This window comes from Heteronotia binoei, chromosome 13 (genome assembly GCF_032191835.1).
Source record: "Heteronotia binoei isolate CCM8104 ecotype False Entrance Well chromosome 13, APGP_CSIRO_Hbin_v1, whole genome shotgun sequence".
NCBI lineage: Eukaryota > Metazoa > Chordata > Lepidosauria > Squamata > Gekkonidae > Heteronotia > Heteronotia binoei.
The window spans coordinates 30,841,422-30,862,203 of NC_083235.1; the positions used below are offsets into that span (position 1 = coordinate 30,841,422).

Sequence of the window (20,782 nt, forward strand, 5' to 3'; positions counted from 1 at the left end):
TGCTGGTGAAAGATACACCTAGCCCTGCCCACAGTCTAAAAACACTGAGTAGGCAGCAGAAAAGGTGCCAGCAGGGCCATAGGCACCGTCCACCACACGGTGGATCCCTGAATTAAAAAGGTCACAACCTCACCATCAATCTGTTATGCACCACAGGAGGACTCTTCTTCAAACTAGGTATGAAGTACAAAAAAAAAAAAAAATGACGAGGAGTCAAAGGTTGTATGGGCTTTTTTTGGTAAGTATTTTCACATTCGCCCAATGAACCTAGACGCCCTTAAGTTTCCCTCTTCCATTCCTCGATACTGAACATCGCACCAGAACAACGGTTCTGACGGACTCGAAAGTTTGCTCCCCATTTGGGTAGACGCTAATTAAAACAAACTGAAAAAATGGCACCAACTGGTGTTTCGAATTGATGCTCCCAGGAAGCATGTGGCGGGAATAGCCTGGACTAAGCCAAGTGAAGGAATCCTTCCTAAAAACTCACTGACTTGAGAGAGCTCCATAGAACTTTACAGACACGACCACTTGCTAAGACTCCGAAGACAGGTTCAGGTGGGTAGCCGTGTTGGTCTGAAGCAACAACAGGACAACGTTTGAGTGCAGTGGCACCTTTAAGACTAACAAAAATTTCCTTCCGTGCATTCACAAGAAAGCTCCTACCCAGAATTAAACTTTGTTGGTTGTAAAAGTGCCGCAGAACTCAAACTTTGTCACCCCTCCGTAGAGAAAGCGACGCGAGCTAAAGCAAGCGGGTTGTCAAAGGCGGTTCTCTTTAAAACCACGCCCCCTTATCTCCCTAACCCCGCCTCTTTTTAGCTGCAATTGGCTCAGCAGTTCGACGGCCCCGCCTCTCCTTTAAGTCTCGCGAGAGCCTAGCGCGCGAAAGAGGAGGGGGGGTTGGGCCACACTCCACCACAGCAAGATTTTGGGGGCCGAAGCTCGAGGCAGGGGAGAAGACCCCGTTAATTGGCGGCGTGAGGCGGAGGAACACGGGTTCTTTTTTTAAGAGGGAGGGGGGGAAATCCAAACATATATCATCGGCGTCTTAATTTCCAGCCCCCGGTTCTGCAGTCCTGAGGTGAGTTTGGCCGTTGCCTCTACTCTTCTCAACCCACCCTCCCCTCAAGGAAAGCCCAACTCCTCCAAGACTTGCGAGGCGGATCCCGCCTCATTCGTGATTGGCAGTTGTGTTTCGCCAATGAGTACACCTGTGGGAGGCGAATGGCGGGCAGGGCAGCGAATAAGTTGCGAGGTTGCCACGAAGCCCCTCCTCATCCCTTGGGGGTGGGCGGAGCTTAGGGGTCTGCGAGGAAGCTCCAAAGGGGCCCGGGCGGTGGCCAGGGAAAGGGGGAGGGTGGAGAGAAGGGCAGAGTGAGTCATCCAGCCCAGAAGCTTGGGTGATGGACCTAAGGGAGAGGCAGAGAACAGAGGCCTCGACATGAGTTGTGAGGGAAACCCTGGTGCATGCAGGGCGTGAGAACCAGCAGAGAAGGCTGGTGGGGTGGAGGAGAGAATATAAGGGGTTGTAGGTAATAAACTGGTTATGGGGTAACAGGGGAAGCGAGTCTCGGTTGTGTGAGGGTCACCTGAAAAGTTCCTGGGTCTTGCAAAGGTGGGTGAAGAGACTTGAAGCGATGTTCCACTAAGATAGCTTCACTGTCATGGGGGTTCTTATGTAAAAATATAAGTGTCTTAGTAAGAGTTGAGTGGGGGTTATACAGAAGTTGTGTGGCATGGAAGTGTTCTAATATCGAGGCCTGTCAGATATGTCAGGATATTTTATTGAACCATGTGGGGTTATCTGGCCCCAGGGCGATGTCAAGATAAACATCTTCATATATCAACTGACTAGAAAAGGTGGTGCTGGAGTGAAGGGTGTTGATATTGATCCACTCTTTTGCATCCCTCTCCCAGTGCTGTCATCTCTGTCTACATTTGAAGAATTGTAGGAAAGGAAACTATTCTTGTGGACTGGCTTCCATGAGAGCCATTTGCTACAGCAAGGGTTTATTCTGTTCTGGACATCTGTTTCCTTCATTTCCAAGCTGTATTGGAGTGGGTGATGGGATTTCAAGTTGACTGGCTTATTTCTGTTGGAGGGAGGAAGAGATCAGGGAACAAGTGTTGGCTAAGGGCAGCCAATCTGTTTTCCCTGTGCTTGATCTATTGATGTAAATAAAACCTAGTCTTTATTTTCTAACATGATGGATAATATATATATGCATGATTTAGCAATATTGGTAGGTGTTCCTGGAAGTGTTATGGAAGCTATTGAAATGATGTGGGTTCTGTGGTATACCTGTTGGCTATACCAGCATATTTGAAAGTTCTTTAATCGTAGTGGTTGCATTGTTAGCGGCATATATACTCTGCATTGTAATAATACTTAGCCTTTTTATAGCTCATTTTGAGTAGTCCAAGTACTTCACATTCCTTTCAAAAATATTGAAAGCTGACGTTCTTGTCTTCCATATAGTAGAGGCAAGGCTGAGAGTTGTCTTAAGTTTGTGGCCCTATATTTTGAATTGGGGACTTCTTGGCAACTATGGTACATCACCATTAGTGGTATCTTCCTCAGCTATACAAGAGTACCAGTTTGCAAGGAATGCTCAAAATGAGATTTATAAGTTATATATCGTTCAACTGCTAAGGCATAGGCATTTTCTGAATGGCAATGGGAAAGTGAATGGATAGAGCATATGAGAGATGAAGTCTTGTGCACTTCTGCATGAAGACAGGCGTTCTGAGCCTTTGCAAAACACCCCCTTTTAAAATGTTAAACTGTTTCGTGCAGGTTCCATGTGACTCTTTATCTCTGCCTTGATAAGTTTTTATTAAAACAGCCTGTAGCCCTGTCCTGGAAAGCCCAAGTTAGCCCAGTCTCATCAGATCTCAGAAACAAAGCAGGTTTGGCCCTGGTTAGGATTTGGATGGGAAATCTCCAAGGAATATCAGGGGCATGATGTGGAGGCAGGCAACCACTTCTCTTGCCTTGAAAAGCCCACAGAGTCACCATAAGTCAGCTGTGATGTGACAGCACTTTCTACCACCAAAACAGTTCTGTAATAATTAGCTACAATTAACTATTAGCTTCTCCAACTGCTAAAATTCTGCAAATTGGGATCATTCTCATATTATACAAGTGGCTCTTGTCCCATGATTTGTAATCCTTGCAGTGCTGAATCTGGCTAAGTAAAGAGGAAATTTGTTCAGAGCTTTCCCAAACACAGCAGAGATGGACAAAGACAGGTGGTTTGGCTGAAGATGCTTTTTTTCTTAGTAGGCCTGGTGACATGTGCATGCAAGAAGAGGGCCTGGAACAAGACTGTGTTGATCCACAGGAGTCTTTCCAGTCTTCTTTAAAGCAGGAAGCTAGGCTTTAGGAAGATGGATAATTTCCCCAGCCTACATGGCTATCTGTCTGCTCAGCAATTGAGTTGACACCCAGTGATATTGATTAAGGAGGAGACAAAAGGTGGGGTAGGCTGGCATCCTGCCCCACTGAGCCAGAAGACTTCAAACTGAGCTGAGAGTGGGCAGAAAAATATTGTTTCCCTAACTATTGTTTATGTAGTTGACTTTGTTACTGGACATCATAAAGCTGTGGCTGGTTATAAAGTCTTGATCATGTGTTGTGTAAAGCTGCTATGTACTTGGAAGACCAAGTTTATGCTAGGGTCTCTTGCCAGAGCTGGAGAAATCCCAGGCATCCAAGTACTTAAATATTTGACCAGTACCTAGGAATCCAGTTTTCTCCATCCTACACAAGGCTTGCAAAATATATTTAAATTATGTCATTTATTCTGTGGCTTCTAATACATGTTTCAGTAAGTTCTGACAACTGCATAAATCTCTGTAGTTTTAATTGTGTTCCATAGCTGGAAAAGTAAGGCACCAGTGACAAACCTTTAAGTCCACTGGTGTTTATAATTTGCATGGTGGAATATTAGTGCATGGACTGAGCCACACTGGTCGCCTGGCTAGTAGAGTAATCCTAAGTGAAGACCAGGCCTAATATAGCCTAAAGTTAGAATGTTTTGGTGTCCACTGTGGCACATGAAACAAATTCTTTTCAGTAAAACATAGTCTTGGTACCCAGTGTGGTGTTTGCCTGTTGGATGTGTCTTACTTGCTTTTCATTGTCCAGAAACAGTATGCTAGTTTGCCAATAAAATATTTCAAGTTCATACTTGGTCATTTGCATCTAGAGTTATAAGAATATATTAATATGCCAGCTTCCTGTTTAGACCAGTGACTGTTACTGTGGTCTAGACATTTTGTTGTATTGTATATCCCTCAGGATTCCTTTACAGTAGATGAAAGTCAGGGAAGACATAGCTGGACACTGGTTGAATCATTTTTCTAAAAAAGCAAATAGGTGTCCATTAAAAAAGTTAGTGCCCCTGCCAAAGATACCTATGTAGCCTGGAATAAATGTACATCGGAGTCCAGCGGCACCAGTGTCTGAGACTGTGTGCACAACAAATTGTGCAACTGTTTTTAATTTATGAAATATATTTGAAGTATTTATGAATTCCTTCTGTTTGCTGTATGGCCTAATTATTGTCTGTAATCCACCCTGAGCCCAATTGAAGAGAAGGCAGAATATAAATCCAATAAATAAATAAACTTGACACATGGGTGTTCATTAAAAACCCCCCAACAACACTGACTTCTCTTTTAAAGGATAATACAAAACAATAGTTTTTTAAAAACATCAAAAATGTTCTCCATCTGATAACCCTGGGCCATATCAGTTTGATTCTGTAGTTGCATGGGTTTGAAACCATAACTTCAGATCCACCTTTTTCCATAATGACATATGTCTTCAAAACTTGCTAGTCTTCAAACCCTGTCAACATATGCTTGTACAATTTAATATGCATCAAAAGCCGTTATAAGGGGAAAAAACCAAGTTGGTAGTTTCCAATAGGCAGCTCTTAACACACAAGGATAAGTAAGTAATGGGTTGTGGTTATTGACAAGACCAATGTGGAGCTTGTATGTAGCTCCTCTGCTCATATACACATATTATGCAGACTGTAACAGATATGATGTGTGAGGCACGGAGCATTAAAGAACACAAAACATACTTCTGTCAGTTTGGGCATGGTAACTCTGGTGGGCTTTGGTAGCTTTTAAAAAGGAAAGAGGAAGGATTCCTTGTTTTCATACATGTAGAGGCCACAGAGACTAATCGTGTGAAGTTGGTCTTGTACAGTGACTGCAAAGTTTGAGCAATGAGCCAGAAAACTGTAGTTCAAATTTCATCTTAGTCATGAACACATTTGGTAGCTATTTTCTCTTGGCCCTCCATTTGCACTGTGGAGTTAATCTGTTTTAACTTGCTGAAGTTCTGTATAATGGTTAGGAAAGAAACATGTTTACAGTGCAGACCTAAACAGAGTTACACCCTTCTAAACCCACTGAAATCAATGGACTTGAGAGTGTTAATTCTGTTTAGGATTGTACTGCTGTTTATTGAAACTATTTTTAGCCTGATTTTTGGTAACAGTTCCTAAATTGGATAGAATGCTTGTGAAGTGCTTTGAAATGCCATGTGCAAATGTTTAGTAATATTGCCACTGCTAGTAAAGTTGCTCATGTCTTTCCAAATGCTAATGATCCTTGTGATACTTTCCCAACATGTGTGAAAGTACTCTTGTGTGAAGTAGCGATTACTTAATGAATGCTGTTGATTACTTAGAATTAACTGGGTGTTGAATCCGTTTCTCCACTAGTGGAAAACTGTCTGACCTTTACCACTCACTCCATTCAGATACCTGGATTTTAGGGAGCTGAAAGGAATATAGCATATGCTGTATATCCCATGTATCCTTTGTACTCGTCTGTATATCCCATGTATACTTAGCTTGTGGGACAAAGATATTCTGTTATAGGTATCCTTAGTTGGCTGATGCTCAGTTTGATCAGATAATGCTTGTTGGGGAGCTGCATCATAAACTGAAATTTCTGTTGTTGACTGGGATTGTTGTGTTTACCAGGGACTGCAGTTTAAAGAGCTTTCCCCCAATTCAGTGTAACACAACTATGATTCATTTCATGTATTTCTGGAGGTTACAAAGCTGTCCTTTATAAGTGGGCCATCTTTGTTACAATACTGGTGGAACTTCACATTTGGACTCTAGGTGTGGTGGAAGACAAAAGAGAAGGCTGTGCTTCATCTCCTGTTCATTGTGTGTCTGCAGTTCTTGATGCATGATCACGAAATGATACACAGTTCATTTCTGTATCATTTTACTAACACTGCAGAATATAGTAGAATATATTTTCTAGCAAGTAAGTACCATTGACTTCACTGTGACATCTGAGTATTTGGCTGTTGGTTAGGATCTGGCTATTGGTTATTCAGCTCACAAGTCAAAAGGAGCCGTTTGCATCATGTTGTGGACCGTGCTCTTATAGGACTGCTGAATTGTGTCTGCCAACATGATGGCCAATATCTAATGTTGAACATGGGATGTTGTTTTCTGATTCCATTTGTACCACCTCCTCAATATGTGACTTTTAGTCATATGAACACTATTGACATAGTTATTGCCATTGATAAACCAAAAGAATTTACTGTGATCAGGTAGTGGATGATAATGACATCAATGGTACACCAAGTCTTGGTTTACAGACATGACTTCACTAATCACAGCATAGTACTCTGGAAGAGAGAAGCCCTTTCATTCATAAATATTATAGTGCAGTCTGTGTGGGCATGGTCTTCAGAAGGAAGAACTAAACAACACTGTTCCTGATCACAATTGTTGCCATGAGTTGGTCCAGAAAAATACCAGCCCTGGTCTCATGGATGGCTACAAATCTGATGCTTAAGAACTTAAATATTTATTTTAACTGCAAGTCTGTTGCCCAAAAATGTGATGCTGGCTCTCTTTTTTAAGGTAGCAACTTATTTTTTCAGGCCTACACCTAGCTGCCCTGACCTTGATGGTCCAAACTGACTCAATTTTGTCAGATCTTGGAAGCTAAGCAGGACCAACCCTGGTGTTACTGTTTGGATGGGAGACCACCAAGGTATTCCAGGGTCTCTATGCAGAGGAGAGCAGGCAATGGCAAATCACCTCTGTTACTCTTTCCTTGAAAACCATATGGCATTGCCATAAGTCAGCTGCAACTTGATGGCACTTTACACATGTGGCTACACACTCACACATGAGCAGCTGATCAATATGGTGGATTTTCAGTTATATCCATTTATGGTATTGGTCATGCATGCTACTGACTGGAAGTGAGCGATCAAACCTTCCCCAGTAAACTGTAAATTAGATCATGTCACCTAGTGGATCTAGTTTACACTTCCATGTTGGATGCAGATATGCCCTTCTGTGCAATAAAAGAACTCCATTCATGGGTGCTTTTAGATCCAGCTCACTGAGTCTTGCATTATTTTAATTTTTTTCCTTCACATTTGAAGATACCAGCATCTAGAATAATAACAATGACTCCCACTCAGAAACGGTATTACTCAGGGAGGATTCAGGTAGCTGCCTTTAGGGAACAATTAGAGTTGAAGTTGAAGTCTGTCCTTCCCATTTGAATTAATTACTACCCTCAGGTTTTAGTATTTTATGGATATTGCTGAGGCTGTAGATTTTGTATTGCTATCTCTTTTCTTTTCCATATTGCTGAAATAACTTGGGCTTGTCTACCCACAGTACTACAAAAATTTAAAAAGCATAATTACAAATGTGGTTCAGTTCGGATTGGTTTTGACACGTTGTTTTGGTATTAACTGTAAGTTAAAATTGAAAGAAGCCACCTAACCAAAATATGTTGTCTTCGTACTGATTACAGCGGTACATTTTTATGTTATTTTGTGAGAATGCACTTTATTGGAGTGCACCTATAGAAGAATTTGTGAACTAGCCATTGTTACTGTATTCACCTGAAAGGAAGATGGCCATGTAAAAGAGGTTATAAAAAGTTTGTAACTGCACATAGCTTTTGCTTATGCAAATTTAAGATTACTCTCTATTTTTTTCTTGATGGCACTCCTGGGGAGAAAAACAATCTTTCAGGAAAATAAAGTATTTTGCCCTCAGGATTGTCTTGGAACTCTAGGGACACCTGTTTTTCTTTGTATAGGTTTTTTTCTAGTTCTCATAGTTACAAAGATGCTTGAAAATATAGTAAGTTAATGGATGCAAACAAGAAATCTAGTTCAACTAGATACAAAGCATCTAGTTAAAAAAGCATAGCTTCCTTATCGGTATATTGTTGTTCACGGGCTTAGATTCACATTTGAGAACAATTTGTTCATATTCAAAGTAGGTTCTTGGACTGTGACCCTTTGGGAATACCTGCAGAGAGCAGTGAATACAAATACTCTGGGAGCTACTGCTGGAAGAGAAGTGGTGTGACTGGGGAATCTCCTCCCCCTTGGAACCTCTGTGCATCAGGGCCGTAGCCAGGATTTTAAAAGCCAGGGGGCACCGTTTCCCATCCACTGCAAGGCTTGCTACATCTCAGAAGCTTTCTGGATTGGGGGCAAAAGCTGGAGGCTCTGAAAGTGGTCAAGTCGAGGCAGCCAACCCTAAAACTTCAGATTCAAGAAAGAACTGTACCTTGCATGCAAATAGGAGGGGGGGTCTTCCACCTCCCTCTCACCCACCCTGGCACTTTGCAGCAGCTCCATCCCCCCTCCTCAGCCCATTCCACATGGCTTCCTCTGCTTTCTGCCCCTCTGCCTCCCTCCTCTCCACCTGCAGCTTTTGCTGCTGCAGTGCACTATGCCATGCTCAGCTCTCCCAGCTCTGGCTGCCGCTGATGACGCTTTGGCAGCTTAGCCATGGCAAAAAAAATTAGAGAAAAGCAGGCTGCCCCCAGAGGGCCCCCTGGAAGTCAGAAGGGCCTGCCTGGAACTCAGGAGGGAGGTCCCCTACAGGTTCTCCGCAACTACAGGCATACTGTGCATGAATCTGGCTAACTGCACCTTAAGAAAAGAGCAGCCACTGTGGTTTAGGCCATTGCCTGGAGAAGACCCTTTCAAGGTTGAGAGAGAGGGTAGTACTTGCTGAAGCCTGCAATGTTACTTAATCTGTAGTTGCTGCATGCAGCAGTGGGATGCATGTCATTGTGTGAGAATTAGGAGGTTGAGCCATGCTCAAAAAGTTGAGAAGCAAAGTGATCCAGTTGCATTTCTTATAACTTTAGTTGTAGTCAGGACATGCAAGTTAATTGCAGTCTCATCATATATTTACAGGGTAGTCCTTAATGCCAGCAAGATGATTGCCTCTGTGTTGACTGATTTTAATGTGAATTTTAATGTGAATTTAATGTTTTTATTACTGTATTGTTCACTTGAAGTGTTGTTAGCCGCCCTGAGCCTGCTTCGGCGGGGGAGGGCGGGATATAAATAAAATTTTACTTTACTTTACTTACTTTAGGGTGTATGGCTTTTTCTGGCTGTAGCTCAACTTTTTAACCTCCTGTGTTTCCCTAGTTTCTATGTTAGATGTTACATGAAGTAAAAGCAATTTGTCGTCTCAAGAGAAAACAGCTTAGTCCTTTCTTTTAAGAAGCCAATACTGAATTTGAAGTAGGTGCTTAAGGCTGATTTAGTAGCATTAAAGGAAGAAATAGTTGACCAGAATGTTGGTTTGTATGGCAGAATGATCTGGAGAGAGTATAAGAAGTTCCCTTTTCCCACTGTATGAGCAACGGCTAAATTTATTTCTGGTCAAATAGCATTGACTTCCTGTTTTAAACTTTGGGCTTGCACCAGTATGGGGATTTATTAAAAATGCTGTTGACAGCCAAACTGAGATAAAGCCACAGCAGTCTATACAAAATACTTGGCCCCACCGCAACTGGATATCTTTCAAGGCACTTTACAGTTTACCCTACAGAAGTCTTAAGGATCATGCTGAATATAGGTCCTCATTGCATGCCTATTAAAAAAAAAAAAAAGAGGGCCTCTTTTCTGGCCATTGTGTGACACAGATTGTTGGACTGGATGGACTATTGGTCTGATCCAAATGGCTTCTCTTATGTTCTCGTGCCTCTAATGTGCATATCTTATATGCTTTGGAGACTGCCTTATTTCTTGTACTCTGTTGCTGTCTTTAGGTTTGCTGAGAGTACCATCTTGCCTGCATTTCTGCACACCCTCCTTGACCAGCAAAGAAAATTTTCATCAGAATCCAAGCCTAAGCATTTTCTGAATTGTGTGCCTTGGTTTTTGGGGGGAGGGGTTGGGTAGAAAAGCCCAGCAGGGCCTCATTTGCATATTAGGCCACACCCTTGACATCACCATTGTTTCATGCAGAGCTTTTTTGTAGGAAAACCCAGCAGGAACTCATTTGCATTTTAATCCACACCCCTTGATGCCAAGCCAGCCAGAACAGTTCCTGTGCGTTCCTGCTCAAAAATAGCCCTAGGGCTTTGAATAATTGGTATTGCTTAAATGAATAGTCTTTTTCCCTAATACCATTCTAATTTGAAACTGTAGTTAATGTTTCTCAAGCACCACCTATGGGATACTTCAAAAGCTAAACTGTTTGGGAACTTTGAGATAGGTACAATCATTCTCATTTAGTTTTTGGTAGAATCTCTTAAGTCCTGTTTTTCAATTTTTTAAACAAATTCTTGTTGAGATCCTGGGAATCCTAACAGTAATAGGAAAATCTTTTCAACTTTCCTGAGTTTTAAGGCTTTGTGTCAAAATCATGTTGAAGGAAGAGCTGAATAACATTTTTCACTTTGGGGTAGCAGTTTTAAAGTAAGAATATTGTAGAATGAATTTACCATTTTAAGTTCTGTTATGAAGATAACCTTCACTGACTAAAGGTTCGTAATATTCTTTGAATGCTGATCTTGAACACTGAAATTGTACTATCCAAATAATTCTAGCAATTGAACTGGCAGAAGACTGAAAACTTAAAACTTATCTCTTAAATTTGTATATGCCCAGGATAGCAACCATTCACACTGGCTATTTCTAGCTCTAGAATGGCAAAAAGGAAGCTTGACTGAAAGGCAGGGCTGTGTAGCAAAGCTGGGAAATCAAGAATAAAAGGGTGGTAGCTTCATTTAACTATCTCAGTTGTCCTGTTGATTTTTAAGTGGGATGGAAGAAAGCTTAACTCTCTGTGACTGACTTCAAATTTTGCCAGGTGTTCTGCAAAGGGTGGAAGGCAATGATCACACTAACTGTACACTGATGAAGATTTTTCAAGCTTGGGTAAGGACTGTGTACTTTATCCCCTTCTTTTTATTGTTATTTATGTGATTTTGTACCTTATAATTTCTCATCACTAGTTCTTCAAAATTCTCATTCTCTGTCATTGTGTTTCCAAACATGTTGGCCAAGCAACCAGTTTTTAATGGTGTATGTATGCAATGTTTTGCCATGTGTCAGGATGAGTCATCTGAAGCCTGCCATATGATAGGTAGTGGCCCAACATATTTTCATAAGACAGGATTCTGAAGCTTTATAACCAACAAACTGGGATCACAGTTCATATTACAGACAATAAGAGAAACAAACACTGTGATGTACTGGCTAACAATGTTTAGTAAAACCATTTAAGAAAAACCTTTTCAGAATCATATAATATTTTATACATTACAACTACACTAGAAATGGCCATTCACATAAGCTGAACTGTCAAACCACAGCTTACAACTTTATTAGCAAAATCTGGAAAACTATGGTCCAAGGTGTCTGTGTTGATATGCCATAGCGCCAAACTAGACATAACATGGTATCTTTGTATATTTATACCTGTACATAGTCTTTAATCTTGAAAATGGGATGGCATGGGTCTGTTTTTGGTGGTGAGGAGAGCCCTCCCTCAGCTTACCTTGCTGCACACCGTTCTGTTATTTTTCCAACCATGCTCAATTCAGTATTGGAGCCAGATTAGAATAAAAATGTCGAAAGCACCAGAGGTCAATAACTGCATGATGGAGGAGGGCAAAGGAGGGGAAAGCCTTTGGAGGGGGGAGAATAGTCCTCTCTGCCCTGCTTCAGTTGTGAATGGCTGGAACATGTGTAAATAAAGGTAAAGGTAGTCCCTTTACAAGCACCAGTCGTTTCTGACTCGGGGGTGATGTTGCTTTCACAACATTTTACAGCAGACTTTTTACGGGGTGATTTGCCATTGCCTTCGCCAGTCATCTACACTTTCCCCCTAGCAAGCTGGGTACTCATTTTACCAACCTCGGAAGGGTGGAAGGCTGGACCAGCTTCCGCCGGCTACCTGAACCAGCTTCCGCTGGGATCGAACTCAGGCCGGCTACCTGAACCAGCTTCCACTGGGATCAAACTCAGGTTGTGAGCAGAGGGTTCCGACTGCAGTACTGCAGCTTTACCACTCTGCCCCATGGGGGTCTCCTATGTATAAATAGGCCTTTGGCTATTGCTCTGTTTATGGAGATCGTTGCATCATGGTATGGGGATGCTGAGCAGGTATGAGAATTATTGGAGACAGGCAGCTATAAATTGCGGTGTTTTGTGCAAGCTATGGTGTGATGTCTATACTGAACCTGTACTGCCTGAAATATTTTGTATCCTGTTACACAGTAGATTAGAACCCCTGTTTTCACCCGTAAGCATTCATTGAAGGAATGATGGGGATAATATCTGTCTAGGTGGATAAAATATTTTAAGATAAACTAGGGATGCATGTGTAAGATAATAAAGATATAGCCCTCTAAATATACAGTGTGTGGAAGTCACAAAACTCTTCCTAGCTGATGGTCTTCAGATCTTTCAGAACACTTGAGGGGGTTCATATGAAGAAAAGTATCATGTATAGTTGTAACAAGATTTCCATCCCATCTTTCTCAGTGGAAGGCATGGTAATGGAATGAATTTTACTACATTATGTTTACAACAAATAGTGCCTTCTTGTTGGTGGTTCTTGATTTCTATGACACAAGAGGGACTCCAAATCCTTCCCTGTGTCTCTTAAAAAACAAAAACAAAAAAACCTCTGCAGACAACTAGAAAAAAAACTCGAGACTAAAAGTTTGTTATGGTTGAAAGTGCCATTGAGTTGCAGCTGACTTATGGCACAAGAGATGTTCAGAGGTGGTTTGCCACTGCCTGCCTCTGCATAGCGACTCTGGACTTCCTTGGTGGTCCCCCATCCAAATACTAACCAGGGCTGACCATGTTTAGCTTCTTAGATCTTATGAGCTCAGGCTGGCCTGGGCCATCCAGGTTGGGGTCAAGTAAGTTTGTCTTTTTAAATACTGAGCATTGCAATGTTTTATCTCTTTATTATTTGTTGAGTGAACAGTAGAAAAATAGCAAAATGGGAATAATCAGCTTTTATCAGAACTACTGCCTGGTGCTACTGTCAACCTCTTATCTTGAATGAATATACCTGGTTATTTCAGTAGTCATGGAAACAGTAGCCAACAATAGAATCTGATGCGATTGCATCCTGAGAATATTTACAACTAAATTTCTAGCCCTTGCCATTGGAACATGACCATGCATTGCTGGCAGATTTTCAATATTTCTACATTTTATGAAGCAGAAATTTCTGTCTGCTCTACAAATCAGGATGGTGACAACAGTTGATTCATTGATTATAAGGACAAAACAGGATACATGGCAGAGCACAAGATGCATCAGGCTTTTGAGATTTAGTAGTGAGACAAAACAGTGTATACTTTTAGGCAGAGGGGAGACTTTAAATTGTGGGCTCCTATGTAGGTCAGTTCTAAAGAACATGGGAACCTGTAGCTGACTTTACAGGTTGGTTGCTTCTTTCCAATATTTCTCCGCTATGTACTTCGGAAGGTTCACTAAGCCTTCTGCTCAACTGTGTTTCCTCTGAAGCATTTTTAAGGAGTGGTATTCTTTTGGAATGGTTTCAAAGAGCACGTTTCCTTCCTTGCATTTTACTGGGAGAGATTTTACTGCTTTCACAAGACTTTGTGTCAGTTTTGTACTTCCATTTTTTACAGTACAATAGGAAGGAGTATGTTTTATGACTTATTGTATTTGATACTTTCTTGGCTTGTAGGAAACTAACATTTTCCTGTGCTGGTGACTTGCAGGTTTTTTTAGCAATAGCATATAATTTGGAACTGTGCCTAAGTAATAATTGGCATAGAGATAAATCCAGGTGGGTAGCCGTGTTGTTCTGAAGCAGTAGAATAGCTTGCTTGAGTCCAGTGGCACCTTTAAGATCAACAAAGTTTTATTCAAGGTATGGACTTTTGTGTGCATGCACACTCCCTCAGATACCTCAAGTGGGGAAGTGTGTGTGCACACAAAAGCCCATTCCTTGAATAAAAAACTTTGTTGGTCTTAAAGGTGCTACTGGACGCAAACTTCGTTTGATTGACATAAAAAGTGTACTTAATTCAAGTAGGCCTGACCTGCTTTCATGGCTGTTTCTGTTCTTGTTATGTTGAAATGTCTACGTCTCCTCTAGATTTGGTCTACTATAATGATAAGTGAAGAGCAGGCTGAATCGTACCCGTAGTTTCTTCCTCAATTCATTTTCTCAATCTCTCAAAATGCTAGGATTTGAGAGAAGCCAATGAAATTCATGGGCAGTAAATTCAGGATAGACAAAACAGATTACTTCTTTACTCGTTGAATGATTAAATGTAGAATCCACTTCCAGCAAATACAGTTATGGCCACAAGAATAGACAGTTTTAAAGAGGATTAAACTGCCTCTCATCTGTCAGTGGCTACTAGCCCTTGTGATTAAAGGGAACCTCCATATTCAGATGTGGTAAACTTCATTGCCTGAGCAAGGAATAATTTCTCCATTCTGAGTCTAGGACTAACCTCTACCCCATCCTGTTCCTCAGATAAGGCTCTGCCATCCATGTTTTTGTAACTTCCAGAACCTGGGATGGTATTATCTATATGTTGGGGCCACCCTTCATTCTGGAAGCTATTGCTGAGCTATGAAGCCTATCTTACAAAAAGAATATATACCAGTTCTTGCCTATCTGCTGTGACTTCCTTTTTTATTCTGGGCTCCAATATGCTGATAATTACTTTTGAAGTCTTTCTCATCCTCTGCAATCTGAAGGTAGTACCTTCTTCCATTTATTTCCCTCTTCAGAGGTGATGTTAAATAGGTTGTGGTATAGAGCTTCTTCTGCAGTGGCATCCACTTGATAGAATGCCCCACTTGGGAGACCTTCCAAGAAATAGTACTACATTCTTTCTGAATCCTACTTTTGTCCTTAAACTTTGCTGTCATTTCTCTGTTGCTTCTGATGTTTGTTCCAAATACCAGACTCACTGTACTTACCTTTTTGGTCCTTTGGTGTTTCATATATTCATATATTGACTTATTTACAAAGGCAACTAATAAATTTATTCATAATATAGAACTTAGAAAACCTAAAACATGCTTTTTGTAGGGGGGCATGATTATCAGAAAATGTTATAAACATATATATAATGTCTGTGAGGGGCCATACAATGGTACAAGATTGGGGGGGAGAGATAAATGAGCAAAATGTTAATATATTAGCAGTGTTATTGGAAAGCTGGCAGTCAAAGGGCATCTGGTGCATTAACAGTTAACCAGTTAAATGTTTTTAACTAATGAAGAGTACACCCCATGAAGTTCTTGTGTATCAGATACAAGTCTTAGTAGAAATGTAAAAGTGTTTGGTTGGAGTTCTTCAGGATTGATTTCAGACAGTTCATATTTGCATCCTGCCTTTTGGTTCCCTGGGGGCTACCAAATGTGGGGCAAAAATAAGGTGAATGAAAACAATGGTTAAAATTGGGTTAAAACAAATTGCACAACCACAATTTTAACAACAGAAGTCATGGATATATGGGCTTGTTTTTTGGTGGTGTGGTGAGAAGAGTGGCAGAATGTGCTCATGACATGGGTTTAAATTTCAGTATTGTATTTTAGGGCAGCAATACTGAAATATATGTGATGATTCAATAACTTATGCTCATTACAGGATGTACTACAATTTTTAGATTTTTTTGGGGGGGGATTTTTCTCTTTCACATGCACTTCTTGCAAATATATTTAGCAGCTTAGAAAGTTTTCCCATAACATTATGCAAATGCCACCCCCCATCCCACTGAACATGTGATTGGAAGATGTGATCTTGCTTGCTGAGGAAGAGCAAAAAAGCAGGCAAGAAAACCATCTCGCTCTCTTGAGATTTTCAAGAGGAGTTTTTGAGACAGTTTTCTCTTTTCTATTTAAATCAGCAGTTACCAAAGGGATAAGAAGTTATGGAGCACTGAAGATCTGCTCATTCCAAGTCCAGTAGTAAACACTATCCCATCTTGGTCCTTCGATCTGCCTCAAAATATTTTATTGACGCCTCTGTCGTATGAACATGTTCTGCCATTTTGTTCACTATACCTCCACCAGGTAGCCCACATCTCCCTGACCTCTTTTAGGAGCTTGGAACATCTTTCCTATGAGAAAAGGCTGGAGGCACTAGTACTTTTCTATTGGGGGTGGGGAGGGGACATGCCTAAGAGTAGACATTATAAAAGTTCATAAAATTATGGAAGAGATGGAGCAAATGGATAGGGGAAGCGCTCTCTCTCTCTCACCCACCCACCCAGTAGAACTTGGAGGTATCCAACAAACTTGTTGGGAAATAGGTTTACAACAGAAGAAAAATGCTGCTTTAATCAATGAGTAATTGAACTGTGAAATTCATTCAGTTGAGGTAATGCTGGCCGCAAGCACAGATAGCTTTAAAAGGGGGATTTTTTCAAGGCTAGATTCAAGGAGGACAGATCCATTAGTGGCTACTAGCCATGATGACTGTAGGGAGCCTTCATATCCAGAGGCAGCTAACCTCTGCATTCCACTGGTGGGAAGCAACAGCAGCATAGTATTTGTTTGCCCTTCCCCTGAGGCAGCTTGTTGGCTGATGTATGAAACTGTATGCTGGGCTAGATGGACACATGGTCTGATCCTGCAAGCTCAACTAGTGTTCCTTTGTGCCCCCCCCCCTATTTTTAAAAATTATCTTTTGAGTGATCAATAATTCAGATGACCTTTACTGTAGGTGTTGTGAGGATGCAAGCAAATAACTGGTATAGTCTGTTTTTTTCCATGGGATGGAAACTATAAAAGAGTTTGAACCCTCTTGAAACAAAAATGCTTGAAAGAGACTTTGTAAATGTTTCCGTGTAAGTCTTATGAAGTCTCTATTAAGAGTCACAAAATCCAGCCTCATATAGAAGAAACACATAGGACCTGAAGTTGTAAATGAGAGTGCTGACAACCAGCGACAATTTGGAGTTGGTTCTGATAATCTTACATAGTGGGGCTTTCTGCTGTGGCCACCAATTGCTCTGCATAACTGGCTAGCCAAAGAGCAATTCTTTGGTGGAATGGATTCATGCGGGATTCTTGGGTCACATCTCAGCCCAACCAGAGGCAGCAGTTGAAGTTTCTGAGGAGAGCATTGTATGCAGTTCTTTGAAGTTGGGAGTCTTGTTTATTTTCACATTGTTTTTATTGGAATGGAAAATTGGCCTTTCTTGCTGTAAAATATGATGTAGGTTTGTATTTAAAAGTGCAGTTCTGTTCCATAAATGCAAGCTCTTTTGAAGTACAGCTCAATGTTGGGCAGTTTCTGTGTCTCCAATATGGTGTTACTTGAGAAGAACACAAGGGCATTATTCAGAGGTTGCTCATTTTATTTCCTCTTGTTGCCATTACTTTTTTCCTCGCTTGTTACACACATCCCACTCTGTATCATTCAGGTGTGTGTTAAAGCCATTGGCTTTTGTGCCATGTAATAATAGTTTTGCAGCTATCTGTTGGCTATGTGTGTATTGCCTGTATGTCCTTTACAGGGTGGTTTTTTTATAGTAGTAGGAACTGCTTTGCATATTTTGCCACACACCCCTGATGTAGCCAATCTTCCAAGAGTTTACAGGGCTCCTAGTACAGGGCCCTACTGTAAGCTCCAGGAGGATTGCCTACATCAAGGGTGTGTGGCCTATATGCAAAGCAGTTCCTGCTACAAAAAAAGCCCTGGTCCTTTACCTTATTCACATGTACACTGTTATTCCTTCAAGCAGCTGAAGGCAGCATTTATGGTTTTCCCCATTTTATCCTTACAACAACCCTTTTAGGTAGCACAGGCCAAGTTCACTCACTGAGTTTCATGTGTGAAAGGGAATATGAGCAAGGTCTCCTCAGAGCTCCTTTGTATGAAATTAGATTTTCTGAAAAGAACTTGACCTTATTGAAATGAAAGTCATTACCCCCTGGCTCCCTCTATTTTAAATGATTCCAGTCATAATTGTAAACAAAGCTCTTACAATTAGAGTTGAGGTCAATTAATGCACATGCCTAGTGCACTGAAAGCTACTTATTTTTTGGGGGGGGGAGGTTTTGGGGGGTCCCCTTTGTTTGTGTGTGTGTGTGTACACGTACCAGGAAGTCATGGTGACCTCTGGCAACTCCAAATGGGGCATGGAGGACGTTCAGAGAAGTGGCTTGATAGCCTGCCTCTGCCTCCTGTCCCTGGTATTCTCTGGAGGTCTCCCATTCAAATACTTGCCAGGGTTGGCCCTACTTAGCTTCTAAGATCTGATGCAATCAGGCTTACCTGGACAATCCAGGTCAGGGCTGAACGCTATTTTTCATGCACACTAGTGTTGCAATTTGTTGCCACTGCTCAGTGCAAGGAACACATCAGTTGTCCCTAGCATGATGTGGGATAAGGTCTCTGGCCTTAGATGCATTATTGATCTCTGGCTGACTGGAAATTGTCTCAAAGATGCTTACTGATGCTAGCTCCTGCCCATATCCATTTTCAGATGCAATAATACTCCATGTATGATGGTGCTTTTAAGAAGGCTTATGTAGATTATTTTGCTGATGGTTTTATCTTTTGTGGTCCCTTTTGATTTTGTGACTGGCAGCTAACAGCGCTGTTCTCTTATGATGCCTTTATGGTCTGACACTTCAGCTTTGCAATAATTACTGTTGGTTCACCCATTAGAAACTATATCTGAGGAACTTCCTGCATTCTTTGTGTAAGCTTTTGAAGGTTATTAAAATGTGCTTCTGTCTGTCGGCTCAGTGTTCCACCATGAGGTATCCTTTTGTTCCTTCAACATGCCTTCTATGTATTCGGGAGCAGGAGGTGTTTTAAAAGAGCCCAGGAGGTGTATCAGAAGAACCTCTTTGTCTGGAGGGGTTATCTGTTCAGAAACAACTGCCTTCATAAGAAGATTCTTTCTTCCCTATGAAGAAAGGTTAAAACGCTTGGGGCTCTTTAGCTTGGAGAAACGTCAACTGAGGGGTGACATGATAGAGGTTTACAGGATTATGCATGGGATGGAGAAAGTAGAGAAATAAGTACTTTTCTCCCTTTCTCACAATACAAGAACTCGTGGGCATTCAATGAAATTGCTGAGCAGTCAGGTTAAAATGGATAAAAGGAAGTATTTCTTCATCCATAGGGTGATAAACATGTGGAATTCACTGCCACAGGAGGTGGCGGCGGCTACAAGCATAGCCAGCTTTAAGAGGGGATTGGATAAAAATATGGAGCAGAGGTCCATCAGTGGCTATTAGCCTCAGTGTGTGTGAGTATACACATACACACATATATTGGCCACTGTGTGACAGTGTTGGATTGGATGCGCCATTGGCCTGATCCAACATGGCTTCTCTTATGTTCTTATGGCTTGCAAGACTTAGTGATTGGCTGCAGCACCCCATAGCAGCCATTTTGTAATTGCCCCTTTGGCACCTATTTGTGGTGATGCCCACTTCCTATCTTCAATTCCAAAAGTGTCCACAATTCCAGGAGTGTCAGTCCACTGGGTTAGTCAGTGTGTATTGTGGGTGTTAAGCTTACATAAATCTTTCTTTGGCTTCTTTTGGGGAGACTGCTGTGCTTTTTATATACTGGCCATATCCTTTCAGCAAGAAAACTGTCTGTTGTGGAATAGGTGGAAATCTACTGTGTGGCCTTACCCACTTGATGGTATCACGATTAGTTAGTAATGCTTCCTGAGCCCCAGAACTGAGTTATGCAACAGGGGGAGATACAGATACTGCTTCTTATGGAACTGCAGCATCACACAGAAATGGGAGTTCACTGATATTGGATACTTAAGCATACCTTCCTGTTAGAAGCAATAAGAGTTTTATTAATTTAAAAATACATGTGTGTATTAACCTGCTCTTCTAATAGCTGCCTGTTGGACATGTCCATGATAGGCGTGGATGTGACATTCATTTTCACAGTCCGAGTACAGTACTTGTTCATGAAGAATAGTCTCTGAAATCAAATTCATTTTGTTAACTTGGAGGATGTTATTTTTCTTTGATCTGATAGGGCACAGCTCACTTTTCTTGAGCCACCTTGATTACTTTTTCATATGATGTGTTTCTTGCAGCCACCTTTGGTTTCATTGACTGCTCAATTCTGCTTACTTTGGGTAGCCTAAATTATGTTTTCTAATCTGAAATAGAACTCTGTCTTGGTTGGTTGGATTTCAATTGCCTTCTCGTACTGTCTGTCTTTAAAATTTTATGAACAGTGGGTTTTTTCTCCCAGCTAGGTTTTCAGGTGTAATTACATGGATATTGGTGGAATAAATTCTGAACCCAGAATCCCAAGTATTTTCCATTCCTGTTTCTTGAATTTCTTCTTTTAGGTGTGTAATGTTTAGAAGGGTGACATCTGGCCACAGATTAACCTTGTCAATAAATAGCATGCTGTAGGTATCCCAAACAATGTAAGTACAGTTTCACTCGCTAATGTGTTTCATTTTTATAGAAGATAGATTTACTTAG

At 41.2% G+C, this 20,782-nt stretch overlaps 1 protein-coding gene across 3 annotated transcripts in view; it reads left to right on the top strand.

Annotated features, from left to right (window-relative positions):
- The first annotated feature begins 891 nt into the window (after window positions 1-891).
- The window catches only part of ATF7 (activating transcription factor 7), a 136,511-nt gene continuing 116,620 nt past the window's right edge, over window positions 892-20,782 (top strand). Inside the window, exon 1 of one of the 3 annotated variants that reach the window (XM_060252361.1) lies at window positions 892-1,084. The gene's annotated coding sequence lies outside the window, so the exon portion shown is untranslated. Of the gene's footprint in view, window positions 1,085-1,573; window positions 1,619-11,150; window positions 11,219-20,782 lie in introns of those variants that run through there. The other 2 variants (XM_060252360.1, XM_060252362.1) reach the window with 2 other exon arrangements.